General features: G+C 52.8%; 1 long non-coding RNA gene across 1 annotated transcript; it reads left to right on the top strand.

The window, feature by feature from the left end:
* Window positions 1–4805: 4805 nt before the first annotated feature.
* Window positions 4806–8689, top strand: LOC122232792. Its single transcript, XR_006210192.1, has 3 exons — window positions 4806–4916; window positions 5009–5088; window positions 8545–8689. It is a non-coding gene; the product is annotated as an uncharacterized LOC122232792 (long non-coding RNA).
* Window positions 8690–10680: the final 1991 nt, after the last annotated feature.

The raw sequence follows: 10680 nt of genomic DNA, 5'->3' as shown, positions 1-10680 counted from the left end.
ATTTCAATTTAAAATAACTTCACTTCTTAAGAAAGAACTGTTACCAAGAAAACAGAGTGGAAAAATATCCACAGCAGTGATCGTCACTCAGCTCGCTGAAACTCTCTCAAAGCAGAGAACCCCCCCGCCCCCCTGGCACCAAATACAGAAGGTTGACGGCCACGGGGGCTCATACATGTCCCCTTACAGACCCAGACGTTACCAACCAGCCCTGTGTCCCCACCAGCTGGACGACGGTGGTCTTCTCCTGAACCACAGACACCGTCCTCCAATGCATACCTGGGTCTCCTGCTACCGAGAGGGAAGAGGGAAACCAGCAGAAGCCCCTTCTCTCCCTTGAAGAAGAAAAATAATCGAAGCACCTGGGGGGGCATCACCCAAGGCAGACATGGCTCCCCAAAATGCTGCTCAGACCCCGGTTCCCTGCGTGAGCTCTCAGCCAGAAGGGTCCCCTGCGGCAAGAGTCACAATCTTAAGTGAAAATCTGCATGTGTCCCAGGAGAAGGGAAGCCACACTCATCACGTTGCCTTTAGCCAGGGGGAGGCAAACTGCAAAACTCAAAGTAACCAAAGGTAGGGGGTACCTACCCCTCCACAGGGCCACCCTCACTTCTGACACCAACTGTCCATTCAGGGGGGTTCCCTGAGTCAAATTTGAGCAAAGCATTCACAGAATTCAAGATGCTCTTCTCCTCTTGGTTGTGGCTTATTGAAGGGAGGGGGTACAGATTGAAATCAAGCAAAGGAGGGACGCATAGGACAGAGTCTGGGAGGCTTCCAGATCGGCCCCAGCTAGAAATCTGTTGTGTGCACAGTCTGTATATTGGAATATTCTTCTCTGTTACAAAGAAATGTGCTCTCACATTTATCTCAAAACTCTCTTTCCCCTCATTTTTGATACAAATGTGGTCAATGAAAGCATTTAGTCAATACTTACTGGCCACCTTCTCAGACACCATTGCAAGCGCTTCGCACAGATAAAACGATTCCAACCCCACAATGCCCCCACTGGGTGAATGACAATGACCCCCAAAGTCATGGCCATACCTAATTCCAATAACCTGTAAACGTGACCTTCTCTGGAAGTGGGGTCTCTACAAATATAATCAGATTAAGGATCTCGAGATGAAGAGATCACCCTAGACTATCTGGGTGGGCCCTGTGGTGGGTTGAATGGCGGTTTTTCCAAAAGATACGTCTATCTGGAACCTATACATGTGAGTTTGTTTGGAAGGCTTCTTTGCAGATGTCACTGAGTGAGTGACCTTGAGATGCACTCATCCTGGATTAGCCAGGGTGACCCTCAATCCCCACAGCGAGTGTCCTCGTAAGAAAAGGACAAGACACAGAGAAGAGGCCGAGTCCATATGGGGATGCAGGCAGAGACTGGAGTGACCCTACAGCCAGGGAATGGCAGGAGCCACCAAAAACTGGAAAAGGCAAGGAAAGATTCCTGTCGTTGGGGCTGGTTTCTACCTTCCTGTCGGTGGGACTGGTTTCTCCCGAGGCCCGTGTCTTCCCATGTCTTCCCTCTTTTATTAAAGACGCCAGCCGTGTTGGATTAGGGCCCATCCACCGGACCTCATCGTACCTTAATTACTCTTTAAAGTCCCGTCTCCAAATACAGACACATCGTCAGGTCCTGGGGGTCAGGACCTCAGCAGGAATTTGAGAGGACACAAGTCAGCCCGTGACCGTGTTTAGCTTTGCAATTATTTAAGCCTTTTGGGAGGCCTCACATGCTCTTGAAAGCAACGGCTTTTCCCTACGCTTTGTACTTTTTCTTCTTTCCGTTAACTGGAAAATAACAGTCCGCTGTAACGAGTCACTCAGAGTCAAAGTACACCGAATCCCTCACCGCTATTTTTGTTTTTGTTTTTTTTTGCAAACGATTAAATATTACTTTCTTCCAGTTTATAGCATAATCTCAGTGACAGCCGATCCATCAGTGTATCTGCTGATGTTTAACTACAGCATTTTGCATTCATTATTCCCTACTTATCTCATTCTTTTAAAAAGAGGAATAACTTAATTCTGCCTCCTGACAGCAGGGAAATTAAATGGTGAGCCATAAAGAAGAGTGTTTCTCTGCAAAACGAAACACCAACTGCGGATCTATGAAACCCAGCCAGAAGTCCGTCACCTCAAAATGAGATACACAAAGACAAGCTTCTGGAAAATCCTCTCCTCTCAGAAAGGAAAGAAACTTTCAAACCTCACACACAACTTGCCAACCGGCGCCTCCAATTTGGGGAGCAGTTTGGCAACAGCGAATGTGAAAGACACATATACCCAGGCACGCAGGGATTCTCCTGCCACGTATACACTCCAGGTGCTTGGCATCACGTTTTTGACTGTAACCCACAATGTTAAATACAGTGTGCACAGTAAATCAGTCAGAAAAAGACAGATATCCTATGTGTTCACTCCTAGGTGGGATTTGAGAAACCTCACAGAAGATCACAGGGGAAGGGAAGGGAAGGGAGACGGTTTCGAACAGAGAGGGAGGCAAATCATAAGAGATTCTTAAATACAGAGAACAAACTGAGGGTTCCTGGAGGGGAAGTGGGCGGGGAATGGGCACGGAGGAGGGCGCTCGTTGGGATGAACACTGGGTGTTGTATGTCGGTGATGAATTACGGGCATCTATTCCTGAAACCGAGACTACACTGTATACGCTGTGTTAGCTAATGTGACAATAAATTATTTAAAAAAATAGTTTGCACGGCATCTCAGAACACACACATGTACATGGACAGGCATGTGTACACATACATATACACACATCATTGCATGCTTGCTGATGGACAATGTTGGGAAGGAAGAATTTCCTCTGCCTTTCAAGGTCCTTCTCGATGGGCTAAGAGTCAAATGCATAGGAGACAGATAAACAGGAGAAAATCAAATTTAGTGTCATCCACGGGAAGCCAGACAGGAAACTCCAAAGAGCCAACGTGAGGCTTATAAGAGCTAAGGAGAGCCCTAGGGTCTGAGGATACAAAGGGAAGGAAGACCTTCAGCAGGAAGACAGAAGAGATATTTGGAAAACAAAGCTTGCCTTACTATGCAGATCAGTTTCTTGTAAAGAGCAGTCTTTGGTAACAGCTCTCTTCCGGGGGGCAGGCCGGCGGCGAAACGGGAGGTGCACGTGAGCTTTTTCCTCAATCTGCTGAGTCTGGATTGCTTTGAACTCAAAATAACTTTTACACCAAAGTAGCCCATCTTGGGGCGGCCTGCTCTTGTCCCCTACAACGCTATTAATTTACAGTGTTGTCCCAGGACTGGACTAATGCCTTCTTACTGCCGAAGCGCAGCCCACAGAGATCTGGCCTGCTGGGACATCCCGGGGGGGAGGGGGGCGGGGAGACCACACTGATGCGTTACATCAGTGACACCACGTTGCCTGGACAGGACAGGTAAAAGTGCCCAGTCAGTGGAGGTCTCGGAAAGACACACGTGCTCCGGAGGACAGGAAGACACTTTAGTGGGCACAGGCGACAGGACAGCCTCTCGGAAGGGCAAGGCAGATGATGAAAGGGGCCACCTCCCTCTCTGTCGCCGAGCGTCTGGGTCCAATCCTCAGGGCTGCGACGCAGAGCACGAGGAAAGGAGTTGCCGCGAGGAAGTTTCTCGGTCCAAGGACGGGACCCCTCAGGGGGCCCTGCGTTCTCCCTCCTGGTCTTCCTCCCGCACCGCCGCTTGGGACCCCACGAGATGCTCCACCCCGCGCGTTCTCCTCCCGGCTCCCGGCGCTCGCCACCCAACCTGGGGGCGCATCGGGGCCTGGGCGGTGGGACCCGGCCCTGGGGACCGAAAGGCGCCCAGCGGAGAGGGGGCAGTCCTGGAAAGAAAAGGGGCTGGAGGTGAGCGGTGGGTGTTGTCTTGAGGCTGTGGGGGACACGGAGCGGCAGGTGGGGTGGACCTGGACTGGGGGCGGGGCCAGGGAGGAGCGCAGGTGCGCTAGGTGGGGCGGGGCGGGGCCGGAGAGGAGCTTAAGGTGAACCTGAGCGGGAGCGCGCCAGGAGCGGAGGTCAGGTGGGCTGGGCGGGCCTGGGGTGGGGGCGGGGCCAGGGGCGGAACGGGGTGGGCGGGGCTGGGGGCGGGACTCAGCTGGGCTGGGTCCGCCGGGACCCCAGCCGGGGGCGGGCGCGCCGGGATCCGAGGCTCCGTGACTGAGTTGTTGGGGGTAGGGCCAGCCGAGCGCGAGCCGGGGTGGATCGGGGAGGACCGGCCGGGGCAGGGCGCGGACACTGGGGACGCGAAGTGCGCTCCCAGGGCGCCGCTGGGTCGAGGTAAGGCAGGAGCTGGTGGCTGTCGCGCAGGCGCTCGGGAGATTGCCCCTGATTTGCAGGCGTTTCCAGAGTAGGGAGCCCGAACCTGGAGTTAGGCGACCCGGCGACAGGGCTGGCCGCCCCGGGAGCGGGTCCCCAGCCCGGACGGGCAGATCCCGCTGGGAGCGGTGGGGCGCGGGGCGCTAGCCTGGCTAGTCCTGAGATTCCCGGGTGCCGCCCCGGAGTAGGGAAGGGGGCGTGCCCAAGGGGAAAGAAAGTTCCTTTGCTTGTCCCCGCCCCCCCCCCCCCCCCGCCCCGTCCCCAGGTCAGGCTGAGGTTCTGCGACTGGGAGTGCCGGCCCTTAAAAACGGGGCCTGCTCTGCCCCAGCTCCGTCCATCAGGGAGGACAGATGACGGAGCGAACCGTCCCCTAGTGGGGCTCCACCGCCCCTCTGCGCGAAGAGGTCCGGAGATTCAGGACGAGGAAACCCAGCGTTTTGCGCCCCCTTGTCCCCAACCGAGGGGTCCCAAGCGCCGATCATGGCCCGCGAAGGAAGGCACGCCCACAGTGCTTGTCTCTTGCCAGAAATCTGGGATCTCTCCGCGGGCACCTGAGGTTGATTTCAGAGCAATTTGGGGTTTCAGGTAGAGACTGAGGGACTCAGAGGGGCAGGCGTCTGGGGGAGGTGGGTGCGAGTTCTCCTGGACAGAACTGAACTGCCCCCTCTCCGTAGCAGAACGGCACAGACTCTTGGAGCGGAGGGAAGTTAACCGGCACGTAGCACAGCGCCTAGAAAGTTCCAGAGGAGATCAGCTGGTATTATCTTGCTAGTTTTATTCTGCGCACGTGGCGTCGGGGTGGTCTGGTGGATTCGGCGACTGCAGGGCGGGCGGCGAGAGGACGGAGGGGAGGGGAGGTTCGGCCTCTGGGTCCTGGGAGCTGTGGGCACCTGAGCCCTCCCTGCAGGACACAGGCTCCTGGGGAGTCTCTGGGTCGGGTCAAGTGCCGAGGAGAATGGTGCCCACGTTGAGCTGAAGGGTCTGCAGGTCTGCACCTCTGAGCGCGGGGGGCGGGTGGGGGGTGTGGGGGTGGGGCAGGTGGCTAACCCCGCTCTGCAGGTGCACAGCCTCTGTCCTCGCGCGCGGCCCCTCGGTTCCCTGTCCCAGGATGAGCTGACTCCCGAAAGTCAAGGGCACAGCCTAACAACCGCTTCCTCCCGTGAGCCCTTCCGCCTAGTTTCCTCCCGTGAGCCTTTCCGCCTAACGCCGGCCTCTAAACGCACCGGAAGGGGCATTGCTAAGTGACACTGAAGTCGGTTGTGCTTCCCCGAAGTCACCGCGCATAGCCGGAAATTCCCTGGAAATCGCCCTTCTCTGAAGCTGCAGGTTCTCCGACAGCCCAGCGACGCCCCGTTTTTCACAAACATCCTCTCTGCTGTTTGAAATAGCCCCCCCCCCCCTTTTCCCCCTGGGTGAAGGGGTTTTTCTTCTCTGTGAACTTGACTAGGCAAAATAGATCCCCTGGGTCAATGCGGAAGGCTGGCGGGTCGGGGAACAGTGAAGGAGCTTGAGCTCTTTTGGGTGGTGGGTCCTGAGGTCCTGGGGAAGGCTGGCTTTGGAGCAGGAGCAGGAACGAGAGGAGGAAAGCATGGGTCCTCGGACGAGCTGTTCAGCCAGGGCAGGGCTGGTAAAATGCAGTCAATTTGCCTGGAGGTGCACCAAGAGGGGCAGGTGGCTGGAGAGGAAGGCCGACAAGAGTCGGGGAAGGTGGGCACGGGAGCCCCACGGACCCTGATGGACACCTGAGGCCTCGGGGGGCGGGGGGGGGGTTGCTGAAATCCATTCTCCTTTCCCTCCCTCACTGTACAAACCCTGATAGCTCAGCACAGTGATTACTGTATTTTCTCACTTCTTTGCATAAGATAGATGTGACCCTATGACCGACCTATGTGTCAGCGTTTGTGGTGCCTGAAAGTTTCTTGATGTGTTTTTAATGGAAGGAGGTGTGCCTTCCTGTTTTCTGGTGGCCAGAGCATGGATGTAATGGCTGGAGCCCCAACATCTATCTTGGACCACGAGGTGACCTCAAGAATGGAAGCTTCACACAGTAGAGCACCAAGAGGGCTGTCCGGGTCTCCCATGCCAGCCCTGGGCTGGCCGCCTCTATGTGTCACTGCCTTGACCGAGAAATACATTTGTTTTTGATTTAAGGCCCTGCACTGTGTGTGTGTGTGTGGGGGGGGGGGTGTCCTCTGTGATTCACCGCTGAACCTGTGTCATAAACCACGAAAAAACCCCTCAAACCCTCTAGAGGAAGTGTTTGGAGGGTTTTAAGCCAAGGGATAACATGAGTTATTTCTTTTTTTTTTTTTTTTAAAGGCTCGCTCTGGCTGCTTATAGAGATTAGGCAGGAAGCTTCCAACATGAGAAGTAGGGCAGTGGGGTTGAGGGCTCTGGCTATCCAGCAGAAGACAACAGTTGGATTCGCTGATGGCGACTAGTGTAGGTGACACTTGGGCTGGATTTAAGCTCCGTGTACTTTGGTTTATGGAACGTATGGATTTTTTTTTAATTAGCTTTTTGGAGAAATAATTTATATGTGGCAAAGCACACCCATGCTCAATGCGTAGTTTGAATCATTTAAATAAATATACATACTTATGTAACAGTCAAGATATAGAGGGACGCCTGGGTGGCTCTGTTGGTTAAGTCTCTGACTCTTGATTATAGCTCAGGTCATGGTCTCGCTGTTGGTGAGTTTGAGCCCTGCGCTGACAGTGCAGTGCCTGCTTGGGATTCTCTCTCTCTCCCTCCCTCTCTGTCTCTCAAAGTAAATACATAAACTTTTAAGATCTAGCACATTCCAAAAAAAAAAAAAAAAAGATCTAGAACATTCATCACCCCCCCGCCAAATCTGTTCTTTTGTCCTTCCTAGTCAGTACACATAGGAACTCTGTGCCCAGGCAAACCCTAGTTGTTGTTTTGTTTTGTTTTTCATTACAAACTGGATTTGTCCTTTCTAGAATATCCTATCCGTGTTTTCATGCACCGTGATGGGTCTGGTTTCTTGCAAATGCTCATGAGATTCATGCATGAGTACATGACTCTGTGGTTTAGTCCTTTTTTTTTTTTTTATTGCTGAGCGGTATTTTATTGCCGGGATGGGATATACGTCCACTTGTCTATTTCCTCACGTGTTGATTGACACTGGGATTGTTTCCAGGCTTTGACTATCGTCAACAAAGCTGCTGCCAACATTCAGGGGCCCGTCTCTGTGCTAAGAGCAGGATTTCTGGGGAAGCCTTTAAACTGGGCTTGGTCTCCTCACTCCAAGAAGGCAGCACAGGAGAGCACAGGCAAGGGAGGGGCAGAGAGAGAAGGAGAGAGAATCCCCAGTCCCAACAGCACAGAGCCTGATGCAGGGCTCGAACCCACGAACTTTGAGATCATGACCAGAGGTCAAGAGTCGGACGCTTAATGGACTGCACTTTGATTTTTTTTTGTTTTTTGGTTTCATTTTTGGAAGGTCCCCAAGAGGGTCTGGGAGTGAATTCCTTTGGGGCAGGTGGCCAATCTTGCCCAAAGATTTTTTTGGAGTAAGGCTTTTTGCATCCGCAGCCCCAAGGCTGAGAGGCCCACTTGGGGCAGAGATTCAGATTCCTCAGCCTGACTTATCCAACCATGGAGAAGACCTGAGAACGGAAAAGGTCCCCTGTGCGACCTGAGGCATGGTGGCTCAGCGAAACTGAAGTCTGAGCGACAGAGGAGGAAATAACAATCCACCCAAATGCACCACGAGTTCTCATCGAACAAATAACACTGTAAACACACGTGTGGCTTCCAACTTTCCACAGAGATAATTATATATGGACCTTGTGATTTGTTGGCACTTCCCAGAAGGAATGTGACATTTCAAAGAGAATGAAGTTCAGAATGTATATAGCTTGTTGGTAAACTGTTTGGTGACCTGCCTCAGTTTCCAAGGGTTCCGTTAATAATTTCATCTTTTTTTTTTTAATTTTTTTTTAACGTTTATTTTTGAGACAGAGAGAGACAGAGCATGAATGGGGGAGGGTCAGAGAGAGGGAGACACAGAATCCGAAATAGGCTCCAGGCTCTGAGCTGTCAGCACAGAGCCCGACGCGGGGCTCGAACTCACGGACCGTGAGATCACAACCTGAGCCTAAGTCGGACGCTTAACCGACTGAGCCACCCAGGCGCCCCAATAATTTCATCTTTTGTCTTTTTCCTCCTTTCTGCTTTCATGGTGGAGAACCAAGAGGTCACCATTCGATGGACAGAGACTTCACGCATCACAGCCATATGTACCTGGGACCCTTCATGTAAGATGCATGGAAACTTAGATCAGGGGTCCTTTTCTTAGATCGGGGGTGGGAAAACCACAGCTGTGGGCCCAACCCGGCCCATCCTCTCTTTTGTAAATGAAGTTTTATTGAAACACAGCCACACACTTTCATCTAGTATCTTCTACAGCTGCTTTCCTGCTGTGTGGTTATGACGGAGCCTGAACGTGCTTTTTCTTCTTTTTCAACCCTTAAAGGATTTGGGTTCTATGGTGCTAGGCACACAGTAAGTGCTGATGAGTACTTGTTTAATGAGAGAGTCCGTGAGTGTGTAAGTACGGGAGGAATTGGCCAGAACACCACCCGTGGGGTTGTGCAGTGAGGGCTCTGTTCTTGCCGACCCCAACACCTGCGGTCTGGGGCTGTGTTCTGTCTGCCTTAGAAGATCTCTTCCAGTGAGGAAGAAGTGACTGAGGTCCAGTGGTCAAAACTTTCTAAGTAGATAGCCACTGGTTAAGAACTAGATCATTCCAAACTCAATATTCTCATTCTCAGTCCCGACGCTCCATCACGATCACTGAGGAAGGATTTCCTTATGCAACCTTATTATATACCCAGGGGCTTTTGGAAACCTGCACACTCCTAATGAACATCCCCTAAGCCTCAGTTGCAAAACCAGGGAGAAGGCACGAGACTTGTGTCTTATTTACGATGACGTCAGCTGCAGTTAGTACAAAGCCACCCGAAAATGGCTGACGTGGTAGGACTTAATTCCCTTTCGTAACAAAACTTCCGGAGGTGGTTGGTCCGTTGGTTTGTGAATCCAGTGGGGCAGCGGTGTCATCCAGAATGTTTCTATTTTTCCACTCCACGATACCCAGGCCACTGGCTGTCATTCTCCAACTTTGTTTCCTCATGATCACAAGACAGCTGCAGCTCCTCCAGGGATCACAAACTCACCCAGCTCACCCAAAGGCGGGAAGGGAGATGTTTCTTGTCTTGTCTGTCTCTGCCAGGGAGCACCACCTTTCCACAAACCCTCCATTGGTCTTCCCCTCAGATCCCAACTGATCCCCAGTGGGTCCTGGCTTCAGAGGGTTTGGTCAGGTGCATATTTGACGTTTTTAGGATTCACAGTTGGGAGCGTTGGGAGCAGGCCTTGTTGCCAAGGATGAGGTATGAGATAGCGACGGCTGGAGAGGTAGCCAGTGGTCTTCCTCTCTCTCCGGAGGCTGTATCTGTTTGGTTCTGTGTTTTGCACTGGGACCCTGTGCGTTCGTGTCCCCACTGGAAGACTCCCTCTGGGTTGCCGTGGCGTCGGTCAGGTGGCTTTGTCCACTGGCTGCCGTTCGGTGCTGTGCCGATGCAACTCAAGCAAAAAGGGGACTCGGGCTCCTCCTGTGGATGGAGACGTGCAGGGGGGCGGGGACCAGGGACGTCAGGGTGCAGGTGTCCAAGCAGCGTCCTTAGCAGCCTGTCTCCTGTCTCTCCTCTGGGTTGGCATCGTCTCCAGCAGGATCTTCCCTCCTGGTGGCGAGTTGGCCACCAGCAGCTCCCAATGTCCGTCCCGCCATTGTGGTCACTTCGGGGAGGACACCGTTCTTCCCTGCCTGGTCCACTGGCTCTGTTTGGCTTGTCTTGCATCACGGACCCACCGGAACCCATCACTGTGGCCAGCCCGCCTGAACGACACAGGCTTAGAGGACGGGAGGCATTCCGGGGGGTGCAAGCTGTGGGAGGCCAGAAACGAGAGAGGCCAGGCTGTCACCATAGTCTTTCTGTTCCAGGTACTGTGCCTCAGGAGTACCCATGAGATTTTCTGTCTCTACGCCCTCAGGAAATACTGTCTGGGCACATAATGATAACGTCTGTGGATTTTGCATAGGGCATATATTTTCTTCAACTATTCGATCAAGTAGTGATGTTTTCAAACCCCAAGAACAACACAGATGGTGTTTGTCACATTTGGGAGGATAATTTTGGATTCTTTTTAGAAAAGACTGGAAAGATTGCGTGAGAAAAAAAGGCATTATACAACCAGAGTTACATCATTAGGAGAAGTTCTCACATGTCCTGCCTCTTTCTCCCCTTTTCCTCTTTTTGCC

Source organism: Panthera tigris, chromosome D3, assembly GCF_018350195.1.
Source record: "Panthera tigris isolate Pti1 chromosome D3, P.tigris_Pti1_mat1.1, whole genome shotgun sequence".
NCBI lineage: Eukaryota > Metazoa > Chordata > Mammalia > Carnivora > Felidae > Panthera > Panthera tigris.
This window is presented reverse-complemented; position numbering and strand designations above follow the sequence as displayed.